This window comes from Protopterus annectens, chromosome 2.part0 (assembly GCF_019279795.1).
Source record: "Protopterus annectens isolate FY-2018-M chromosome 2.part0, PAN1.0, whole genome shotgun sequence".
Classification (NCBI taxonomy): domain Eukaryota; kingdom Metazoa; phylum Chordata; order Ceratodontiformes; family Protopteridae; genus Protopterus; species Protopterus annectens.
This window is the reverse complement of record NC_056728.1, coordinates 1227066156-1227092490: the sequence shown is the minus strand read 5'-3', so window position 1 is coordinate 1227092490 and position 26335 is coordinate 1227066156.

Genomic DNA, 26335 nt, shown 5'->3' with positions numbered 1-26335 from the left:
CTTTTGACTTTCTAATCCCCTTCTCAGTTTACGACAGATAACACATTTGTGAATAACTGCAGATGTCAGGCGTTTACCACCAAGGATCCAGAAAACTGCAGCTCTGATTGCACTTTCTGCTATGTGACGTCCTTGATGAGCCACTTGGTTATGGTAATATATGACAATCAGTGTAGCAATGTGATGATTGTGGGGGATGATAATTGGTTGCTTCTCTTGTTCAGTCAATGTTGCAGACAAGCATCTACCAACTCTCAGCAGTCCAGCTTGATCTATAACAGCACTAAACTTCTTGAGACAACTTTGTTTTGGCAATGCCTTTTGCTATTTTATGCAGTCATATTCCTTTTTGAAGTGTTTGTGCTGAAAAGAAGAGATGATCACATTCTTTGCTTGTGAAAGTTCCTCTAAGCTAACTTGCTGATGAAAACTTTTCCAGCCTCTAAGTAGAGAGCTACCTAATTTTCTCTGAAAACTTCTGGCAATATGAATGTCTGACTATAGTTTCAACTAGTGTCTTCCAGTTTGAAAATCGTTCAAAACAATGTGAATGAATAGTGGAATCAGAGTCTCTAGTGCTGAAGCTTGCAACTGCTGGTTTAATTTCAGGATCAGCTTCAGGCTCTATCAGAGGATAACCAGTAGCCGTGTCATTTGAATTGTCTTTAACTGGCTGGTAAAGAAACAAAAGGCCTGAGAACCATATAGTGTTCTGAAGGCAGGATGTCTGTGTGGGCCTTGTAGCATACTCAGCAGGGTTTTGATCTGTGGGTACATAGAACCACTGATCAGGATGACTTACTTGTCTGATTCTACTTACTCGGTTGGAGACATACAGAATCTTCTAGAGGTATTGCAGTAAAGAATTTCACAACATCCAGTTCCAGGTCTGTTTCATCTCTGATTAGCTCATACAGTTCTACTACTAATACAGCTGCATATAGCTCCAAACGTGGGATTGTATGCGCTGGCCTAGGGCTTAACTTAGACTTTCTCATAACAAACCCAACATGACATACCCTTACTGCATCAGTTGTTTTCAAGTAGGTTACTGCACCTATAGCTGTGATGGATGCATCTGAAAAAAATATGCAGTTCCTTTTTACAGGCTATTGTGAGTGAAACATGCCCATAACATTTGGGTATCTTAATGCCTTTCAAAGCCTGCAAAGACTCCTTCCACTGAATCCATTCATGCAGTCTGTCTTGTGGGAGTAATGCATCCCATTCCCATTTCCCAGATGACAGTTCACGGACTAAGGCCTTACCTTGTATAGTCGCTGGTGCAACAAACCCAAGGGGATCATAAAGGCTGTTCACAGTAGCTAAGATTCCTCTTTTGGTGGAGGGTTTTTCCTCTGAAGAGACCTAAAAAACAAAGCTGTCTGTTTCTAGATCCCAGCCTAATCCTAAACTTTTCTGAAGAGGAAGGGAGTCTGTACCCAGACAAAGATCTTTAAGGTCTTTAGCTCTATCTTCTGCAGGAAAGGCTTCCATGACCTGTTTGCTGTTAGAAGCAACCTTATGAAGCCACAGGTTAGATTCTGCCAGCATCTGCTTTGTTTTGTTGAGAATGTCAATTGCTATCTCAGGAGTGCTAGCAGATGCGAGTCCATCATCTACATAGAAATGTCTCAACACAAAGTGTTTGGCATCTTGTCCATAATGTTCAGCTCCTTTTAGGGCAACTTTACGCATACAGTATATAGCCACAGCAAGAGAGGGACTGTTGCCAAAGACATGTACTCTCATTCTGTCCTCCACTACTTCTTTGTCTATGTCATGATCTTTGTACTAGAGAAAACGTAAATAATCTTGGTGGTCCTGTCTCACCAGAAAACAGTAAAATATCTGCTGCACATCAGCTGTGAAGGCTATGGGCTCTTTTCTAAAGCGCATGAGGACTGCTAGTAGAGTATTGTTTAGATCAGGACCACTTAACAGTACCTTATTTAAAGAAATGCCTTCACATTCTGCACTGGAATCAAACATGACTCTTATTTGATCAGGTTTGTGTGGGCGGTAAACACCAATCATTGGCAGATACCAGTGTTCTTTACCTTGATCCAGCAATTTCAGTGTGATCATTATCCAATAACCTTTTGATGAATTCTGTGAAATCTCTCTTTACCTTTGTTTTTTTTTGTAAGGTTCTACGAAGAGAGTTCAGGCGCTTCATGGCTTGTTCTCTATTACAAGGTAAACAATAGCTGGGTGTGCAAAATGGCAGAGGGGCCACTCAGCTGTCATTATCATCCTGGTAAGTCTCTCTGTCCATGATCCGGAAAAAGGCTTGATCTTCTATGGGCAGGGCTTGTTTATTATCATCGTTTGATTTCTGGAATACTGAAACCCCTTGATTGTCAGTTTCTGTGTTAAAAAGCTAGTATCTTCTTTGCTGTGTGAAGAAGAGTCCCAAAACAGTGTTAAATTATCAAATCTTTCTTTAACAGTAAAATTGTTCTGGCATGGACTGAAAAAGGATGTGCAGACATCTTGAAGGAATTGATACTGTTTGGCTGATGAGCTGATCCCAGGCAAATTTCTCCTACAATGACCCACCCCAAGTCAAGTCACTGAGCATAAGGGGCATTGACTAGTCCATTAATTTGCTCATGCACTTTGTGTACTTCTAAAATGTCTCTTCCAGGAAGCAAAAGGATAGAAGCACTCGAATTAACAGCTGGAATGAGGTGAGCAATTAGGCGGAGGTGAGGGTGATAATAAGCCACCTCTGGAGAAGTAATTTCTGACTTGTCATCAGGTATCATGTCACACTCTATCAGTGTAGGTAATAGGAATTGCTTTTCCTTATCAAAAGATTCAATAACAAAGTCTATGGCTCTTCTGCCTGCACTTTCCATAATGCCTGAGCGTGTCTTTAGAGTATAGGGAGCTGCAGTTGTTTTAATGTTAAAGATATCGAAAAAGTCTGACCCTGCAAGTGATTTGTTGCTCTGCTCATCAAGAACTGCATAAATCTTCACTGCTTTGTCTCTTTTCCCAGTGGGATACACAGTGCCTAAACAGATTTTAGAACATGACCGTGGATTTTTACCTTGGACACAGATTTCAGTGGACTTAGACATCACTGAAGAAGGGGAATCCTATTTTTGCTCCCTGCCCTGATCTTTCCTGGCTTCTACCATCCCTGCTGGTTGTGAAGGTGGATCAGGGTGTAAGGCTGATATGTGTTTCTCACTGCCACATTCTGTGCACTCGACTGATATTTTGCAAGGTATATGGTAGTTTCTCCACTATTGGATTAGTACCACGAGCAGTGTCTAAATATGAAAGGCCTGTCAAATAGCCCTCCTCTTTAGCACACTATTTCTAGAAGAAGATCGCCCAGTTGTTGTAATTTTACATTGTTTTTATTGCTCAACTTGGGGAAGGTTTCAAGCTTTTTCAGTAGAGCACCTTCAGTTGCTTCAGATGAACCATACCTTTCTTCTAGCCTCTGCCATGCCATGTTAAGTCCTGCCAAAGGGTTAAATAAGTGTACTCTATGCATGCTTTTTACATGCTCTGCTGACTCTTTGCCCAACCATTTTATCATTAAGTCCAGCATTTCTGCAGCTGCCAAATTTAAGTCTCTAGTTGCACTCAGAAAGGAGGACTTCCATGCCCAATAGTTTTCTTGACAGTCATCAAACTTGATAAAACCTGAGTTAACCATTTCTTTGTGGATAAGATACTTTGTGACATTTTGTATATTTTGGTGTTCAGGCATGTAACCTTTAGGCTGTGGTAGTGGAAGTCCTGGATTTCCATTTCTAAAGAGCTCTGGAGGTTGTTCTTTTGTTGGTTTGACACTGCTGACATCACAAGACTGACGGGGCATACCCGGGACATCTGCTGTCTTTGGACTGGATTCTCCTTGCATAATCCTAAGTGACTGCTGGCTTGCATGCATACTAGTAAGTTTCTGGATATACTCACTTGTACGTTCAGCAGAGGAGAGAGGTTTCTCTGGGACTTCTGGTTCTAAGTGAGTTATCTCGCTTACTGATGAATCTGCTTCCAGGTAAGCAACGGCCTCTGTTTTCATAGTGGTGAGACACACATTCTGCACTGCGCCCCTCATACATATGGACATCACATCCAAGACCAGGGAGGTCATAGCTCTGCTGTATTCTACCCTTATCATGCCACTAATTGAGTACAATGCTCCCTTCTGTATATATCTCACCAGACACCTGCAGCAATTGGAGAAAATACAGAGGTGTATGACTAGGAAAATCCAGGACCTCCAAACATGACATACATGGAAAGACTGAAAAACCTGTCACGTACTCAGTATCATGCAGGCTACTGAGGTAAACTATGCCTGGGATACAAAGCATTCTCAAACCCTGCCTTACTGGAAATGCCTTACACCTGAAAACCAAATGGGACAAGAATAACTTGCTCGTGGGTTCTCAACCTAGTCAGTGACATAAACAGAACATGCTGAAAAAACAGATATATCCCCTCGTGATTGACACTCCTCTGTAATAGGCTCCCACTGCATGTGAAGCAGTGCTCTGCGATTACCTTTTTCAAGCGCAACCTTGACAACTGGTCAGGTGATTGTAAATTCACTTCTGGGGTGGCACTTATGTTCCTCATGGAAAGGCCAGTTGGTGCTATTCACAAAATCACTCTGCTAACAATGACCATCTAACTATGCTCAATAAGGGTACTTGTATTTTCTACGTGGCTAGGCTTGTAAACACCCAAGGGCCATTAGGCTAGTAGCCTTCTATGAATCTATGAAGATATGCACCTATGTAAGCTGTGAAGGCTGCCAGCCCAGCTAGCTGGAATTTTGTAAATAATTCTATGTCATTTGTGAATAGTAATATGATTTTTTGCTTGTCCGAAAACTATATGTTATGTGTATATTAACCTACTGGTGCAGAAGTGTGTGTTAAACTATATGTTCTGTACTGAGATTCAAGAATGTAAACACAGTGTACCCTACTGGAAAATAACACAGTTAACTTGCAAACTTTAAGAAAATAAGTGAATTGTTTACGATGGTGTTTGTCTCAGCTAGGAGACAGAATGTCTGCAGCTAGAAATTCTGTTGTCTGGAAACAGAAATAATTACAGGTTTCAAAGGTAAAAGTGTATAACTGTTTTATGACTTCCAGTTCCAGGTAAGCTTCTAAGAGATAAGTAATTTTGACACAGATGTGATAAATTTGAAGTTTCTGTCAGCCTGGGAACTGAAAGCAGAGGTAAAAAGAATGATGTAATCTGCGATAACCCATCAGAAATGTCTGATAGTAATTTAAGAACTATCTCAGAGAGTGAGTCTGTGCATTTTGAATTTGTCTTTTGATCTGACAACATCCTCTCATCATCACTTGTCTTGCTCTGTAAGTTATTTAGGTACAGTGATTTCTTTTAGAGATAGATAGGAATATAGCATTCTGCATTAGTAACTGTATTTAGAGCACAACCTAGAGCTGTTTACTGAATTTCCTGTTTGCACTTATTTTTAAAATCGTTTTTTTCTCAAAACTTGCATTTTATCTGTCTTTGGCCTAGCACTCTTGTGTGGGGTCATTTACTGCACTGTTATAACTTGTTAATACTTGTGAACCTCTGCTATCTCTGAAAAAAACAAAAAAAAAAACAAAAAAATCTTGCTTTTTTCCCACTTTTCTGAGATTTAAAAAAGTTCAGTTACAGGCTTGCTGTTCTTGAACTGTTTGTAAGTTTCTATGAGGCCATTTTTTGCTTGGGCTAAAGGGAAGTCTCTCTGTTGATCAGTGGCAGTGAAAAACATTGAGCAGCCTGCCTGCCCCTGTGGAAGTGGTTACTGACTTGAAACTGTAGTTTTATTGGCCATTTTGGGTAATTTCCAAAGCTCCTTCATCTTCCTCTCTTAAAACCCTCTTTTGCGCGGTTTTGCACATTTTTGTGCATAGCGCAACAGCGGGCAGCGCCGCCTAATTGGGTTTAAACTATTCCTGGCTCCACAAAGTCTGCTCTTCACTTTTCCCTTAGAACTGCTCTATCTCTCAATTTAAACACCATATTCTCATTCTAAGGCCCTTCACTGGTCCAATTAAGTAATCCTACAAGTTAGCACTATTAAACCATAAGCACTACTTACTCTTATACTCTCTACGATTACCCTGTCCTCTATTGGTCCGTCTTAAATTCAGTTTCCCTATATTACTCTAGCATGTCCAAAGGTCAGTCAATGGTTTCCTCTCCAGTCCATCTGGTGAATCTGGGAATTTTGAGGCAATGTTACAACTGTCTCATGTACACGGACAACCCTCTCCTCCTCCAAACAGGTTCAAATATATGTGAGAGATGCAACTATGTAGCCAAACTGGAGGCTGAGCTCTCTCATCTCAAAACTGGTGTAACCAGTCAGGAGGAGAAGGTAACCTCACAGAACACAATTCCAGTATCACATAGTCACACCACATCAGCGAACCAAACACATAACTACACAAAAACATACTCGGAGGCTCTAAATAAAAATCTACCTAAGCAACAGAGACCTCCAAAGCAGACATCCAAGCAAATGCTACCTCAAAACAAAACACACACAACACATAGCCCACAAAGTCAGTGTGCCAAGCAGCCACAGCCCTTAAGGCTGAATAACACACCTGATACTCTTGTAATAGGTGACTCTATTGTCAGACACACTGACGTCCCGATCACCAGGCTGAATAAAGAGAAGGTCACGGTGAGCTGCCTGTTGGGTGCTAGGATCCGCCACATAATGCAAGCACTCAGGTCACTCCAAAGCAAATACAAATATGACTCAGTCATTGTACATGCTGGTGTGAATGACCTGAGACGTACCTCCCTGGACTACATGAAAAGAGACATAGAGGAGCTCTTTGATCATGTAGCCCAGGCTGGTATGACCCTGACCTTGAGCAGCATCTTACCCTCACCTAGAATGATGCCACAGTACAAAGACAAAATGATCGATTTTAACAATTGGCTAAAATTTTGGTGTCATTCAAAGGGGATCCAGTGTCTGTCAGCCTGGGATGACATGTTCGACAAGCCACGTTGCTTCGCTAGGGGCGGCTTGCACCTGTCACCACTGGGCTTTCGGATATTGGCAAAGGCTCTTGCCACCCCATAGTGCCTTTTTAGGCAAGGCTCAAAAGTCAAACCCACCCCATAGACAGCACAAGGAACAAGAAACTAAGGGTAATGCTGCTAAACGCCAGAAGTCTTAACCTCAAGATGCATGCACTCGAAGCTCTCCTCAGTATGGAGAACATCGATATCTGTGCAGTGACAGAAACCTGGTTCAAGGCTCCAGAGAGCACCCCAGCACTACCAGGCTATACCTCATATCATGCTTTTCGGCCCCAAAACCCGGACCAAACCACAAGAGGAGGGGGAGTTTCCATATTTATCAAGGATATCCACACCTCCAGGTTAGTGGCATTGCATGAAGTATCAGAGACCATCCATGTGCAACTAACAGTGGGCAAGACTGCTTTTCAGTTTATAGCATCCTACAGACCACCCTCTCAAAGTCAGGAATCCCACTCGGCTTTCCTGAAAACATTGGAGAACATGAAGATCTCTCCGAACACCATTATATTGGGCGACTTCAACTACCCAAACATTGACTGGGAGCACTACTCAAGCCCCAGCACCTTAGCCCAAAGGTTCCTGGGAATTATAAACTCAAATGCTATGGAACAACTAGTCACCACTCCCACAAGAGGGGACAACATACTAGACCTGATCATTACCAACATGGGGACTCTATGCTCCACACCAGAAGTATATCCCTCATTGGTAAGATCAGACCATAAATTAATTTCACTGGATGTCCACATCCCGACCCCACCCCCAGCCCAGAAAACCACAGTGAAAAACTTCTCAAAAGCGAACTTCTCACTTCTCAAAACTGAAGTGGAATCCTTCAATTGGAAACTACAGCCCAAACTGCAGAATCCTATATAAACGCATTCTATGGACATCTCCAGGAATGCATGGATCATGATATCCCAAACAAAACCAAGACCCAATCATCCAAAGGCAAGCGTCCAGTCTGGTGGACCCCTGCCATAAATAAACTGTACAACAGAAGGAGGAAGTTACTACATGATAGAGCAAAATCCCTAATAGGGAAGGCATCTCTGATCAGTACTAGCAAAAAATTACGATCCCTCATAAAATCCTCCAAGGCCAGCTTCGAGAGAAAATTGCACAGGACACCAAAGACAATCATAAGGCTTTTTTCAGTTATGTTAGAAACCTGGGATGCAACTCCCAGACATGTTCTGAGTTGATTCTAAATGACAAAAAATACACTGAACCCACAGACATCACCAATATCCTGGCAGACAGGTTCAGTGCAAACTTCTCCACCCCCCCCCAAAAGAGCAAGTATCTATCCCAGCAGAGGGCTGCCTCCCAAACATCTCTGATGCTCAGGTGAAGGCTGCCCTCTCCAAAGCAAAAAACACTGCTTCCATGGGACCAGATGGTGTCCCAGGTTGCATCCTACATGAACTCCAAGAGGAACTAATCCCTCAAATAAAACAGCTATACAATCTCAGCCTCACTACAGGATATGTGCCCACAGAATGGCGTACAGCAACAGTGGTCCGACTCCACAAAGGTGGAGCCTCTACGGACCCTGGAAACTATCACCCCATAAGCCTGACTAGCTTAGTCTGCAAGGCTATGGAGAGGATCATCATGGAGTTCATAAACAAAGACATTGGGGACCTACAGACACTAGATCCTACCCAGTTCGGCTTTGTCAAGGGCAGATCCTGCCTTTTGAACCTGGTTGACTTCTTCAAAACAGTCACCAAAGCCATAGATGAAGGGAAGGTAGTCCACACAGCCTATCTGGACCTTGCAAAGGCATTTGACACAATACCCCACTCGGGCATCATAGCTAAGCTATCCAGCTTAAATATAAACCCCTATGTCACAAGATGGGTCGCAAACTGGCTCAAAGACAGAACCTACAGAGTGAGAGTTGCTGGAGCCATGTCAGACTCGAAACCGGTCACAAGTGGCATCCCACAGGGTTCTGTCCTGGGACCACTCTTGTTCGGTATATACTTTTCCGAGGTACAGGCAAACGTGGGAGGACTATGGCTCACCAAGTTCGCAGACGACTGCAAACTGGGCGCCATAATCAACTCTCCAGCTGACACAAACATCCTTCAAAAAGGTCTCACAGAGACAGATAACTGGTGCCAGCACCATGGTTTAAAGCTAAATGCCAAAAAATGTATAGTCATACCCTTTGGCAAAAACAATGTGCCCACAAATTACCACATAGGCGGAAACCCATTAAGTACAGAGAAAGTTATTAGGGACCTGGGGACCCAAGTTGATAGCAATCTCTCCTTTGAAAACTACATTGCCAAAGTGGTTAGAAAGACATTCTACATAGCGCACCTCATCACGAAGGGTTTCACATCTAGATCAAGAGAGGTAATCGTGCCCCTTTATTCATCCCTCATCAGGCCCATCATAGAATACAATGCCCCTTTTGGGATGTACCTTACCCGACACCTGCAGCAATTAGAAAGACCCCAAAAGTATTTCACCAAGAGGATCAAGTGTCTCAAACAGATGCCATATGCTGCTCGGTTAAAAAAACTCCAGCTCTACTCAGTTGCATACCGCCTACTTCGAGGCGATCTATGCCTGACATACAGAGCTATGTCAAATCCAGAATTAATGGACATGCTCCACCTCAGTAAATCTAAATCCCTTAGAGCCACATGCTCGAGGGACTTGAACCTCAGCACAGAAATAAATAGTACTTGCTGGAGGGACAGGTTCATAAACCAGAGGCTCCCTTCGCTCTGGAATAGAATTCCAGTTCATGTGAGGCAGAGCACCTCACTGAATCTCTTCAAGAAGAATCTCGATAGGTGGATGGGGGATCGTAGGTTTGTCCCAGGGATTACTCCCATGTCACTATTAGACAGAGGCACAGTAAACTAAACCTTAAAAAGGGCACAGTATACTCAAATCAAGGGGTGGCGTAAGCCATACAGAATTGGGCTAGGCTTATTGCCTCAGGGCAGATAGCCTAGTATGAACCTAGTATGAACCTATGAACCTATGAACTTATGAAGAACTATCTCAGAGAGTGAGTCTGTGCATTTTGAATTTGTCTTTTGATCTGACAACATCCTCTCATCATCACTTGTCTTGCTCTGTAAGTTATTTAGGTACAGTGATTTCTTTTAGAGATAGATAGGAATATAGCAAGAATAGTTTAGATGTTTTCTGTATTTATGCGAGACTGTCCTGCAATGTTGTTTTAAAATATTTCCTATGATTCTGAACTCTGTTGTCACTGTGTTGAGTTATTGAGTATTGTCTTGTGCTTTTATTATTTATTATTAAATATATTTAAACCTTTTAATTGTGGCTGGTTTGTTTAGAGATATTTAAGCTCTTAGCGTATTTGCATATGTATTTGGTGACACTGTACAGCCCACTCTTAAATAACCTTCAAGTCTTGTTCACACTTACCATTCAGATAATAATAGCATTACACAGTAGAATTGGTCACCCAATGGTAAGGGCCTTATAGTAGCTGATTAGTAAGGCTGGTTGGTGGCAGTGATTACTACCTTATAGTCTGGGCAGAATGGGGCATTGCTATTAAACTTGTGCCAGCCTTCCCCAGGAGTGTCTGTGTATTTGTATATAAATCAAATCTCAAAGTGTGTGTGTCAGCTACTTGGGCAGGGAAACAAAGCACTGGTTAGAGGGAGAGTGTGCTGGAGGTTTTGGCTTGACCACTTGGGTAAGATCTTAACCCTATAGCTGTGCCATTGGGGAGTCTTATTGGGGATTTGGAGAGAAAGTGAGAAACCAGCCTCAGACTGACTGTGATCACTGTGTGCTCTTAAGGGAAATTGTACTTTACTGTGTGTGTACTTGTCATCCTCCCAAAGTGCACATCCCTCACTGATGCTAGTGGTGAAGATTGAGGCTCCTTAATTACTGGGCCGGTGCAGGGGCATCGCACAGGCCTCCCAACATCTTCTTTTCCAAATAGCCTGCTGATGTCATCTACCATAAGTTGACCTGCACTCTTGTAAAAGTCAGACTTGTATCATGGTCGCTTCCATAAAATACTGTGTTCTGTAGTCTGTGTACTTAAATAGGTAGTAGTTCTGTTCTCACTGCAGTAAACTGTGTGTGTGTGTGTGTGTGTGTGTGTGTGTGTGTGTGTGTGTGTGTGTGTGTGTGTGTGTGTGTGTGTGTGTGTGTGTGTGTTTGTGTGTGTGTGTGTGTGTAGACAGAAGACCAGAAGTGTGTATCCTACAGTTACTGCTCCAGTGCCATGGATTGACAGTATTTTGATACAGATTGTGGGCAATCATTGACTGCAGTGTGATATTAGTATAACACAAACAGCATCAACAGATATCAAACATTGCTGCCACAGCCATGAAAACACTTGTAGTGAGAAGAAAACATGAAGGGATTTGTTAAGTTAGGAAAACAAACACTCAACCCAAGTATAATGTGGACATCACACCCTATAATCAGACCAATAGCTATGTGACCAGTGTCCTGGGGTAGATGGTAAGTGGAACATCCACCAGCATGTGGTCATAGTGCTGACTATTCCCTTGAATGTAATACAAGTTCTGGGTATGTGAAGAACATCCACATTAGAGGCCAAAATAACTTCATAGTTCCCAGCTTTTATCACACCAGTAACTGAGTGCAATGCACCTTTCTTCATGTACCTCCCTACACATCTTCCAGTGATATGTAACTGAAGTGTACCACTTTTGTCAGAATCAGTTGTCACACAGCTTACTGGCCATACCTAGGTATTCTTTTTGTAAAATATACATGACTGTCTGATGGTGAGGAACAACAATCAATTTGTTACACCAGACATGTGCTACCTGTTCTGCTGATGCACACACTACATACATAGGTGTTTGGCAACATTAATGGCATGGATATTATTCATGATAGTGTGGATTGTGCCATATATATATATATATATATATATATATATATATATATATATATATATATATATATATATATATATATATGCCATGCACACCATTCAACTATTGCTATAATGTCAACTATCTATTGCTCATAATGTCACATACAGGTATAGCAGTGTCCCTCCTAACAACTCCAGTAGATGTTACAGTGGCAGGACAGTGTGCATGGTTACCCTCATAGAGTGTAGCTGTATCGTAACAGTTGTTCAAGTGTGTTTGTGCAGACTCATCTCTTATCACTCTAAATCACATATTTTATGTCAGAGACATGGGCTTGCTGATGCTATTATTCTGATATTGTCCATGATTATGGTTGGTTCTTTTAATGTTTCCCATGAGCCTTTACTTGTGACCCACTTGCTGGAGACCTCTGCTGAGAGTGCACTCATATTCAGGCATATCAGTTTGCACAGATTCCCAGTATGCATCTTACCCCAATTATTTGTCAGATCCCTGATAGATGCCCTCTGTATTATTCATGTATGGATGCTTATCTCACACAGACATCCTCCCCATTGTTATGTCACCTTGTGCGACAGTCACATAAAACACGTTTTCACTGTGCAGTCCTTACTGTACCAGAATATGTGATTGGTGTTGTTGCTACAACTATCTTCCATTGACATGCCATCATTTGCTGTACATTAGGTTGTTTTACATGTCCTCTTTCCCTGTGTTCATTCCTACAATTCATATGGGTGTCCCTATGCAATAACACTTCCCTAAGTGTTCATTTCACATGGCAGTCCATGTACCATTACAGATCATTTACAGAGCTTCAGTTCAGAATGCCAAGAATGGGATATCACAATACTCTACACTCTAGATGCACTGTCCTGTACTGTGTTTGGACCATATACTTCACATTCATATCTCTCAACTGTCCAGATATTCACAGGATATCCAGATGAGTTCCTTATCAAATGTGTGGCTTTCTGCATATCACTGGAATGACCTTAGGGCTGATGTGACTCAATATTACATACATTTGAGTTCATACCTCTCCACTGACCTGATTTTTTGCAGAATGCCTGGATTTTTGTCTCATAGTTTTGATCTTTTCCTCGTATACTTTTGGTTTTCTGTCAAATCATTGGCATGTCATTGCTGCAGATTAAAGTCAGAAAATAATGACAGACATTTCAGTTTCAAACTTCATGCTCTTCTGAAAATTCATGCTAATGTACAACCTATTATTCTATCAACTTTCTAAGTTTATAAGAGCAATATTAAAATCTGTCCCTATTTTGTGGGCCTTTGTCTCCCCATTATCTATGGCTTTGTTCAGATTTCTTACTCTAAGAGGTTGAGGGGTATGTTTGAGTTTTATTCTAGCACATTTCTATCAGCCATCTATGTCAAATATGTCCCTATTTCTGGTTAATTGTCCCTGCATTATGTTGGCCTTTGTGCAGATGTGTTGAACTAAGAAATTGAGAGCTATCTGTGAAGCCTTACTGATCAGTGTGGCATTCCACGCAACCCGTGGACTGTAATTGCTTTGCATTAAACAGGATTGCTATTCCTCTTACACGGGGCCAGCAACACCATTGCCAGCCACAAAACCTCACTTAGACATGGAGTGTGGCATAAATATGCATTGCACAGTAGTGGGTGCTGCCGCTCGCCATGCACACATGTAAACTCTGTGCAGGCTTCGTGTGGAGCCTTCATAGAGTTTATTGAATCCTGGTTTGATTTCCAATTTCTAGTAACTGATTTTTTGGCAGGCACCAGCTTTAAACTTAGCAAGACCTTAGTATATCTAGGCAATTCAGATCCTGTATCCCAGCTCAAAAAATCATTTCCTTAGTTATACCAATTTGCTCACCCAGTATTTCTGACAGTGTAGTCTGCAGGGAATTTTTAAAGCTTGCCAACTCATGGCATGCCTAAAACATGTTCCCAATTACCTCTTTCTTCGCCATCATACCTCCAACATTTGCAATCTACCTGAGGAAAAAATATTCGGATACTGCTCGGGATATAAAACTACCTATGCAAACACTTCTAAGTAAGAATCCTAAATCATACAGACTTTGTTGCATATTTGAGAGCCATACAGATACCCTCCTATTGTTTCTTTGTGAACTGCTTATTCAGTCTCTCTTCCCCATCTTTTCTAAACTCCTCTGATTGGTTCCTATAATTATCATGCAATATTGTATATGCCCTACTAATTATCCCTTTTAGCAGCAGCTTTTGTTCTAGATTCAATTAAAAACTCTACTAATCCTGGTCTTTTACTTAGGATCCCCCTATTTCTTCCTCTTTGCCTATATTCTGATATCAATCCTTGATAGGAAAGGCAGTCTCTAGCCTGCAGTCCAAATATATTCTTGGGCCTCTTCCCATTCTGTTACTTTTCCCTCTCTTATTATTTACTCCCAATGCCTTAGTTCCTTTGCCAGTTTTCTCCAATAAATTCCTGCCCCTCTTGTCTGTTCTATCAGTCCCTAATTGCAGTCATCCTAACTGGTAGAATCTCCTTTCTTCATTCCCATGTTGGCTTACTTTCTGCCTCTTTATGTTGCCTAAGGCATTGTGTTAAAAGTTTTTGTGCTCTGGATTTATTATCAAAAATCAGTTGCTTAACAGCAATCTTTCTAATATTCTGTATGGCTATTGTTAATCTTAAGGATATGCATCCAAAATCCCACTCTCTCCATATTTCTTGAGCATCCCCATTTCATTATCATACCTTTCCACTTTAAATTATGGCTTTCTGCTTGTGCTATGTATAGGAGATTTTACTCTGTAGCTCTAAAATATCCCTTTAAATCAGGTAATCCTAAACCACCTTGTTCAGTTTGAATAATCAACTTATCTCACTTAACACTTGTTGTCTTTCCCTCTAGATTAATTCCTTTAAATCTTTATTAATCAATATCCACAGCATCTCCTCTAGTGGATACAAATAAGCCTGACCTGTATATAAAACTAAAGGTACTAAAACATTTTACTGCTTGTGTCTTGCTATCCAACATCCATAAACAAGAGCTTGCAGTTTCTAAGTTTTTGTATTATCTATTATTTAGTCTCTTCCCACATATCCTTAGCTGCCATAACAGAATCCTTTATAACCCATACTCCTAAGTACTTCATTTTATCATGCCCCCATAAATATGAGTATTACTGAACCAATTCATGTGTGGATGCAGAGTTTGCAGCTACAGCCTTTGTCTTATCTTCATTAATTTTAAATCTCTGAAAGACATGAAACTATCTCAGTACATTCCACAACACTGAGATGCCTTCCTCTAGTTTTATCATCTCCAAATAAAGCTGAGTTTTCTTGATTACCATACCAATTATATCCTTGCATTTCTGAGTCTCTAAATTTCTAACTCAATAGCTCTAAATATAAAGCAAATAACAAAGGGGAAAGGGGACACCCCTGCCTGGTTCCTCTGTTCAGACAAAACTTGTCAGAAAGGAACCCTTCCACTTTAATTTTTGCCTCCAATCCCTCATATATCTTCCAAATTAGCCTTGTTGTATTAGATAATGCAAATACATTCACTGCCCTACTCATAAAAAATCCCAACTTACTCTAGTGAGTGATTTCTCTCCATCAAAACCTACCAACAATAGTAATATTTTCTTATACTCTGCTTTCCTCTGGATCATTATTGTTCTATTAATGTTGTCAAATCTTTGACTCCCCTCCACAAAACCACATTTATCCATATCTATCAATTTTGGCAATACTTTTGCCATTCTTTTAGCTTTTAAAAATTTTGTAATCATGGTTGAAGCTGCGCCTGATGGGTTTTTACTGCATTTAGGTATTACAGTTACCATAGCTTTCTTCCAGGCTGCTGACACTTCCCCTCCTTTTAAAATGCTGCTAAACAAAGCCTTCCAGACCTTTATCACTTTCTTCCCTCCTAGCTTCCCAACTTTCACAGGAATACTATCTATTTCTAGAGAATCTTCTGCAGATTGGTTGTACTTCACCAGTTTTATCTCATCTCCTCCTATCTTAACTGTATTTGTAGAGCCTCATCTACCTCCATTCTTGGTGTACTTAAGTCTTCCATAAATATTTCCATTTGTGCTCTATCATGATTTCCACATTTCGCTGCTTTATAAAAATTTTCTCAAAATTTCTAACATATCTCTAATACCTCTACAAGATCTCTGGTTATTTTTCTTGTTATAGGCTCCCTAAGTTTGGCAACAGCCCTTTCTACTTCCTGTTGCCTAAGGCATTGTGCTAAAAGGTGTGTGCTCTGGAGTTATTATCAAAAAACAGTTGCTTAACAGCAATCTTTCTAAACTTATGTATACTATCCAGATACTCCCTTATTTTATCCAGATACTTGCTTAATTTCTCTTTAGCACTCTGCAGTTATGCCTCTTCTTCTTCTTCTTTGAGATTCCCCTTATTCTGCAATACTTTAATCTTTGTGATCCCCTCTAAATAATCCCTATTACTTCTTAACCATATTTCCTTTTCTTTTATTTCTACTCTGTTTTGAAATTCCACTTTCATTTTATCCCGCTCACTAACTATAACTTCTGAAGAAATTTCTGTATTCCCTATTAATTCTTGAATAATTTCCACTACCCACTCCTTAAATTCCTTTCCTTTTAACAAGTAGGTGGAGAAGCACCAGTGTCTCATTTTTACTTCATTACTCTGTACTTCTATCTTACTTGTTATTGAAGCATGATCTAAAATAGTTACTGGATGTGTATCAAGACTTTCAGTTAAATGCACATGTTCCTTTCAAATATAATTTCTATCTAGTCTAGCCCAGTTATTGTACCTTGGAGACTGATATGCATAGGGTTACCACCTGTCCCACTTTGCGAGGGACAGTCCCTCTTTAGGCAGTTGTGTCCTGAGAAAAAAATCAAAAAATAGCAAATGTCCTGAGATTTCAGGACAAAAATATTTCCTAAGTTTTCTTTAATAGTGGCATAAAACAGTTATTTTATATATGAGACTTCTATATATTATGTGAAGTAGCATAAGCAATTCAAATATTACTAGAATAAGCTTTTATTTGTGCAAAAAAAGTAAAGTTCTGTACTATGCACGGCTGTAGGTATGTTTTGCCCTGGAAAATCTGACATTTCTACAGAAAATGTCCCCACTTTGGGCATTTGAAAAGGTGGCAACCCTAGATATGGAAATTCTCTCCAAGTTCATACTACTGAATACATATTCACTGTTGCAAATCAAATTCCAAGCCTAAACTAAAAGCAACATTCCCTGCTGAAAGTGGATTATTTCTCCCAAAATGTTCTTAAGCTCCATAATAGTAGTAGTTTTAGGTGGAATATAGAGACATATCAGCATAATCTTTCTCCCTTGCCAGTAGCCCCTTACTACCACAAATCTACCATTATTGTCTTTTTTTCCTATTCTTTCACTATTGGATCTCTTCTAGTTGTTAGTATGATTACTCCCCATTTCCTTGTCCCTGATACTCAACTGAAAATCCTTCCTGAAATCCTTTCTTTATCAAATTCACATGCTCACTTCTTTCCAAATGTGTCTCCTGTAGCATTTCTTAATATAATTTAATACACTTTCCTCTTTGTCTATACCTGTGATGTCAATAACATTTCAAAATAATACGGATAGTATAGCCATTATGATGAGAATGTATTATTCCCATGTTTAACAGCTTTTTTAAATGTCTGTTTCCAGGTATTCTGTTACATGCACCCAGAATGTTTGGTGGATTGCTCTTTTATACAGTTGTTTCTTATTTGAACCTTCATCAAATTTACAAGACTTTTTTTTTTTTTAATGAAACCCCTCAAACAAAGAAAAAAAACAAAAAACAAACATACCCTCAGAACACTCCCATAATCTATTAACTTAAAACAAACAAAACACACAAAACTATGTACATCTTCAAATAATGAAGTTTAACCATCCTAGTAAGAACAATTATCCCAATTTGACAACTGCCGACACTGGTATTACCTAACCTAAAATTAAGGTTATTCATGCCAAGACAAATGTTACAGCTTATGCTCCTACTTATCCTAATTGTTATAGGTCTATATTACTTTGTTAAAGAATCAGTTCATCGAACGGCATTTCATCAGAAATGCCAGTCACTGAACAGCTCCAACACCCCATGCTAATTATATATACCAACTCCAAGATCACACTACTGTGGGGAAAGGGAAAATGTTCAAATTCCCACTGTAATGCAGTCTCAGTCAGAACAGTTTGATACATGGCATGTTCGATAAAATGCCATCCAAAATGCCATTCAACAAAGCAATTTTTCTATGAAGTAATAGGGACCCAATTGCTGTCTGTTCTTGTCTTATCTTTATTCCCTTCCCAGATGTGAAAAACAGCATGAATGTTTTCAGAAAACATTAAACTTTAGCCTAAAAAAGTGCTCTGGCTTTTATTGCCTACCCCTGTAGACAGCTTATCTTCATGGAAACATAAGAACAAAATGTACAGCTGCTCTCAGCTGTAAACGTCTCAGCTCACACTGAACATTTTTTGCTAAAGGAAAACTTTATTTACATTCAGTGTTCTCTTATTTACTTGCTTACACAAAAACTGATTAGATTAAGCCAAGGGCCTTAGTCCAGAAGTTCACCTATGCAAAAGTAGGAGAAGTCATATCAACTCTACCTATGTTATAAAATGTCCACTTTTACTCCCCCATCTCAGCAACCCAAGATTACAGTACACTAACTTAAACATGCTTTTGTCCAGCTTTTTATCTCTTTTTTTACATTGCAATACCTACAGTTCTTAAAACTAAAAAAGAAAAAAAGGTGCTTGTTTACTGTAGTATCTCTCTTACATGCAATAACTGAAAATTCTTTACTGTATAACATGCAATTTATATAAGTAAATGTTTAAATAAAATTTGTTTTACTTGCTGTTTTTTTCCTTTTTCCTTAATTATCTTATCAAACATTTCTTAATTGAAGCAAGGTATACAATTTTTGTTACCCCGCAAGATTAACAAAGTCAACATAAGTCCAATCTTTCAACTTTTTCATGTGAAGCTATATTTCACAAATCTGATTAATGCTTTACAATCTTACATGTATTCACTAATTTCAGTGTTACTGGTCTTCTTCCTGTTCATCTCCATCTCCCAACCCCAGACTCCAGTTCAAGGTCAATGTACTCCCAGGTCTTCTAGTCAACTCCTGTGACTTTTCTGTCTCTCAAGCATTTTCCTTTTGCAACATTGGAAAATATTTCACTGGTAAAGTCTCTGTATGAGCTTTATTAGCAGAAGAATGAAAATCAGAGCTCCCTTCTGTTTGATGGCTCACTTATTGTTGAACAAACATTTGTATTTCCTTCTTAGCCTATTCTAGATCAAAAATGGCTTTGATCTTCTATGAATAAATATTTTGAAGAGAGCTAGATATAATAGCTTAAATTTCACAGCTTCCTCTTATCATTCCCTGACTGCTGGGGGTTCCTCTGTGAATAATTGAATTTACAGAGCATTGACTCACAGAACAGTGAGACAACATCATCGATAAGTCATAGCAGCAAATGCCTGGTATGGTGAAATTTGCCTCCTGGAAACTAACCACTTGGCCACTACTGAGGAAAATAACATCAATAGTAAATTAAAACTTTGTAGTATGAAAAATAAAATTATACATAAATACAATGCACCAGAGTGGGGGGGCTAATCCTCCCCACACCCTCCTTCCTAAATATAACAACTCTAAGATCGCACTATGTTGGAGGAAAGGGCAAGGTTTGTCAGTGATGGCCAAGTGGTTAGTTTCCTGGAGGCAAGTTTAACCATTCCATGTGTTCACTGTTACGACTTGTCAATGATGTTGTCTCATTGTTCTGTGAGTCAATGTTCTGTAAGTTCAATTATTCAAAGGGGAACCCTGCTGGGATAAATTTGCTTTTCTTCTGCTTGGTGTACAGTGAATAATCATTTTCCATAAACACTCTACTGTCTTTAATTTTAAATACTTTGAGTTTGTCAGGATTAACTCCTGCTGACAGGATTGCATCTTTACTGATACAAGTCTTGACTGCTTTCTCATGGTCAGGTTTGGCGCACACTTGCTATGTGGCCTTTCAATTAACAAATCCCACTGTGGAATATCATTCCAGTTGCTTATTTGTGCTTCCGTACAATTAATGCAGTCTGTTCCCTACACTTTCTCTGGTACAGCAGAAAACCTTAAGTTTTCCCTGTGGACTCTGTCCTCTAACTCTACCATTTTTTGAAACAGCTTTTCTTGAGGAGTTTCATTCTCAGACAGACATTTCTTTATTTCAGCCCTTGCTTTTTGCAGTTTTTTCAGTTCATCTGAATATCTTTTTAAAGTTTCATCCATTTTTTTCCAGCCTTTTCTTATTTCATTTCATATACACGTTCATTATTTCATTTATTTTAATCAACTCTGAGCAATTTTGAATTACTTTTTCCTCTAGGTTACTGGAAGCCATGTCTTGCAAAAAAGCTGGAGCTTCAGTTGTTTTTTGCTGAACAGCAACAGAATTCTTCCCTCAGTGTTTTCACTTCCCCTTTTGTAGTTAATTTTTTCATGCTCACTAAGTTTGTTCTTTGCTGGCATTCAGGCAGTGTACTTACTAGCCAGTAACTGAATTTACTAAAAGTGGCAGAGTTGCTGGCCCCTATTTCTCAATTTCTTTTTTTCACAATGGGAGAGCTGAAATTAAGCTGTTGATTAGTGTGCAGCCATCTTGGAAGTCCACTAGAACTACATTATTTTTAGGCACTCTTCATAAAAGTGCCCCACAGAACCATTTGCACAAAAATGCATAATTCAGAGCAATTGCCTTCAAGAAATGCACTTTCACATGCTCCAGCTTCCAGCAAATAAAAAGATTGCCCTACATCTGTAAGCAACATTTACTGTTATCTAAACAGCTGATTTTCAGTACTAAGTTTACCATTTAAAAAAAAACTTCCCTAGCCACCTGCCTAATGTTTCAGATTATCATTTAAGTGTGCAAAGTCCAAAAGAGGAGTCCAAACTTCACATACTTCAGTGGTAATTTATCTTTCTTCCAGAAAAAACTTTCTAGTAAATATCTGTACTTCTACCACTTACTTAAATGTTAAGTCATACAGTATAAACTTGCTTCGCAGTGCATTGTGTTTTTTTCTTCTTTTTAAAACTGTGCAGATCTAAGGTATTTTTATACCCCAAGCAGATTCCAAAGAGTTTTTCCTGAGGTAGATGGCAAATAATGGAGATGTGAGGGGGAAGAAAGAGGTAACTGGGAACATATGTTTTGGGAATATAACGAGCTGGCAGACTTCAATAAATCCCTGTAGAGTACTCCGTCAGAAATATTGGGGGAGCAAATAGATGTAACTAAGGAAAATTATGTTTTGACCTGGGATACAGGGCCTGAATTGCCTAGACATAGGAAGGACTTTTTTCTAGTGGTTGACAAAAAAAGCTATTACTAGAAAATGGAAATCAAAATCTAAACTAACTGTATTGTAGTAGTGAATATTATTACAGAGATAAAAGAGCTGTAAGTGGAATTTTTAGAAAGGCATAGGAGCAAATTACATAAAAAGTGTGGGAACCATACATGCAGAATAATATTTGGAGGAGTGAGGTTTAAGGGAAGGCAGGGACTGAGAAATTTATTTAATGATGTTGGATTGATGATAATTATATAAAATAATGAATGTGCTGTATAATGTTTGTAACTGTGAACATGTCAACATGGTTTGTTTGCTTTTACATAAATGGATGTTTGTCTATGTCTTAAGTGATAATCAATAAAAATGTTAAAAAAATGTACAGTTTGAATCAGTGCCTTTTCATTACCTGAATTTAGGTGATAAACTGGGTCATTTTAAATGTGCACAAATATTTTGTCTTGCTTAGTAGTTGCTCCCTAAGATTAAATTACCTTTTTCTAGTGGCTACATCCATCCAAGGGGCTACTGTATTCTCAATCAAGCAAACTGTATAAGAAACTTCAGTGGTCCAAAGTGAACTCTGTTATAGCCTGCAGCTGCACATTTTGTTTCATTAACAATTTAAACTGCTTTTCTAAACAAAGTCTCAGAGGGTTGCTTTGTAATGCTAGAACCTCCATAATCGATGTTCAGTATTTCAAGGAAATGGCATTGAGCTAATTTGCCTAGCTCTATAACTCCAGAGTAAAAGGATAACTGCCAAGCTCCACTTCTGTGTGGATTTGTTCCATTATATTGCTCCAAATTCTTTCATCACCTCCATCAGGACATCGAACACATAATATAAACAACAGGTTGTAAATACACTCAACCTCAGTAAGCAAGCATGGGTGGACAGCACAACACAAGGCAAGGGCAACTTGAATACATTATTAAGAGGCAGGGAGAGCTTAACAAGTAACATATAGGTTCATAGGTTTTTACTAGGCTAATGACCACAAGGGTCTTTTAAGCCTAGCCATGCATACCCAGTCTCTGACAAGTTCTGATACCCTTGATACGTGTAAGCCTAGGCCTGGGAGATTCATGGGTTCATAGGTAGGTACTAGGCTATTGGTCCTAGGGCCTATTTAAGCCTAGCCAAAGGTACCCTGGATTTTGCCACCCAAGAAAATTATTTTCCTGTGCCACTGTCAAGCAGAGCCACAGCAGTGATCCCCGGGGTGAATTTCCTATCTCCTATCCAATCATCAAGATTTTTCTTGAACAGTGCTAATGAGGAGCTTTGTTTGATATAGATAGGTAGTTTGTTCCAGAGTATGGGAAGTCTCTGGGACAGGAATCTATCCCTCCAGCATGTTCTGTTTATTGTGGTGACGAGGTTTAGGTCCCTAGACCATGTAGCTCATAGGGATTGGGATTTCTTTAAGTGGAGCATGTCTAAAAGCTCTGGGTTTGACATAGCTTTGTGTGTTAGGCAGAGATCGCCTCTGAGTAGGCGATATGCAATGGAGTAAAGCTGCAGTTTTTTGAGACGGTCTGCATAGGGCATCTCTTTGAGGCTGGTAATCCTCTTTGTGAGGTATTTCTGTGGCCTTTCCAGTTGTTGTAGATGTCTTGTGCGGTACATACCAAAAGGGGCATTGTACTCTATAATGGGTCTAATGAGTGACGAGTAGAGGGGAACAATGACCTCTTTTTTCCTAGATGAGAAACTTTTTGTGATGAGGTGTGCCACATAGAAGGATTTCCCGACTACTGTGGCGATGTGATTATCAAAGGAGAGACTACTGTCCACCTGTGAACCAAGGTCTCTTATCACACTTTTGGTGTTAAGTAGACTACCACCTATGTGGTAGTTCATGGGTACTGGGTTTTTACCAAAAGGAATGACAATGCACTTTTTGGCATTGAGCTTGAAGCCATGGCTTTGACATCAGGCATCTGTCTCAGCAAGGCCCTTTTGTAGGATGTCCACATCTTTTGGAGTTTTGATTACGGCTCCTAGTTTGCAGTCATCTGTGAACTTCATTAGCCAAAGACCTTCTGTGTTGGCCTGTACTTCAGAGAAGTAGATACCAAACAGGAGAGGACCCAGGACTGAACCCTGTGGTACTCCACTTGTCACTGGTCTGAAGCTGGATTTGGAGTCTGCTACTTTCACAGTGTGGGTTCTGTCAGTGAGCCAGTTGGCAACCCATCTTGTGACATAGGGGTTTATACCTAGTTTAGTGAGTTTATCTATAATTCCAGAGTGGGGGATGGTGTCAAAAGCCTTGGCGAGATCTAGATAGGCTGTGTGAACCACCTTACCCTCATCTATGGCTTTGGTGACTTCTTCAAAGAAGTCTATCAGGTTTAGGAGACATGATCTGCCTTTTACAAACCCAAACTGGGTGGGGTCCAGAGTTTAGAGATTACCAATGTCATTGTTTATAAGTTCCATGATGATACGCTCCATAGCCTTACAGACCAGGCTCGTTAGGCTAATGGGGCAGTAGTTTCCGGGGTCTGTGGTGGCTCCCCCTTTGTGGAGTGGGATAACTGTCACTGTGCGCCATTCAGTGGGCACATAGCCTGAGGTGAGGCTATGATTGAACATGGTACTTAGGTGGGGTGCCAGTTCGTTCTGTAGTTCATGTAGAACACAGCCTGGGATGTCATCAGGTCCCATGGATGTTGTGTTCTTGGCTTTGTATAGTGTGCTTTTTACCTGTGCAGCTGTGATTACAGGAACTTTGCATTCTTCTGGTATAGAGATGGGCCCTTTAGGGGACGACAGAGGAGTAAAGTTAGCACTGAACCTATCTGCCAGGATGTTGGCAATATCCATTGGTTCTGTATATTTAGTGCCATTGTGCTGTAACTCAGAGCAGTACAGAGATACACACTCAGAGTAGTCAGTCACTTCTGGATTCAAATCACCTACTTATCTGGTTACACAATCTAAAGAACACAGTATCAACTACAAGCAGGACAGGAGAAGTTTTAATGTAAGTGCGAGGTAGAGAACATTTGAAAGGACGACCTCATCAGTGTGTGTTGTAGAGAAAACATAGTTAAAAGTGGGAGAAATTGATAGAGAATCCCTCTTCCAGTGCAAATGTCTCTCCTTAGTGGAAGTGTGCAGATCCGATCTGTTGTTGAAGCCATATCTACTTAGTCCTATAACACACACATTTATACTAGTTCTACACCGTTGGATTTGAACCACCTACCTATGTAGTTACACATCTAGAGTACACAGTATTACTTGCAAGTGCCACATGAGAAGTCTGATTGCAAAAGTGAGGCAGTGCACATTTGAAAGGATGACATCATCAGTGTTTTGCACAGAAGGATTTCTTGCTAAAATTAGAAGAAATTGAAAGGGGATCCCTCTTCTGGTTTAAATGTTTCAGCTGCGTGGAAGTGTACACATGTGATGTGTGGAAAAAACATTTCTACCTGACACTAGAGACACACATACTCATCCTAGTTCCCTACTGCTGGATTTACACCACCTACCTCTCTGCTTAATCTAGAGTACATTATATCAACTGCAAGTGCCATAGGAGAAGTCTGACTTTAAGTATGAGATACTGCACATTTGTAAGAAATGTCACATTAATGGTTGCAGAAAAGATAGTGTGCATCACAGGTTTGTGTGAAAAGGAATTTGTCTTGACAAGCACAACAAACAGCAATCTTCTGATCGTAAGTAATTCTATACTGCTCAGATAAGTTACATATCCTGTCATTCATTTACATTGCGGTAATATGAGTGACATGTAACTGTTTCTCATTATTGTGTATTGATGATAATCACTTTTGTAAAACAGTGGATTGACAACAAACCATTCTTGACTGTTCAGCTCATGATGGTTTTATGCAAATAATCATTTGGTATGTCGTTTTCAATATCTCCTCATGGTTGGACAATATACAGTGTAGACTAAAAATATACAGGTTAATCTTATGAAAGTTTGTTTGTTTCTTTCGGCTTTTCCCGGTTAGGGGTCGCCACAGCGGAACTCCGGTCCACTAATGATTGGCAGTAGATTTTGCCGTGCTGGCTTGCCGGGCCTAATGCACAACCTTCAACGAAGGAACGCCCATTCACGCATGTCACCACACAGAAGATGCTCTAACTGAGAATCGAACGGGCAACGTCTAACTGTGAGGCGACAACGCTACTGCAGCACCACAAGCTTGCGGGCAAAGGTTTCACATCACTGTATATCATTTGCAAGTATAATGTGGAAGAATGCAGATATAAATTTACATTATGAAGTCTTTATATAGCATCACAGTTAGCTGTTGAGTACAACTGTCCATTACAACATATATACATAAATAATACAAGCTACTGACTTTATTCATGTAAAAATCACTTCCTGAGGGGCACCATGGACAAGCTCATTTGTGTGAGTGATGGCAAAGTATTAGCTGATGCATAATTATATTCTGAGGTTTTGAAATTAGAATGGGAATTAATAGTGGTCTATGGTACTCCATGCCAACATTCTCACAAAAAAGGAGTAGAAACATCGAATCAGTTCTGATTCTGATCCAATTCAAAACAGATGGGTGTTATGCTAATGTTTTCTGTTGCACGATAATTGCAATAAAGTGCTCATTATATGGGCAATATACGTGCATGCCTAGACTGTCCTCATATCTGGTGGCTAACCATAGATTTAAAGCATGTTGACGGCTTCTTATGGAATTGTATCTGTTTGTATGACATCAATGAGTACTACAGTTACTACATGATGACATACATGTAGGTGTCAATATTAAAAGACTTCAGAGACTACATGGCAATGCAAAATAATTCATCCTATTACCTTTTATGTGTATATCAGCAATGGATTTATGATGTGCCTAGTGTGATATACTTGTTAAGCCATAAATCCTTGATGGTACAAAATGCTTTCACTTATTTCTAGG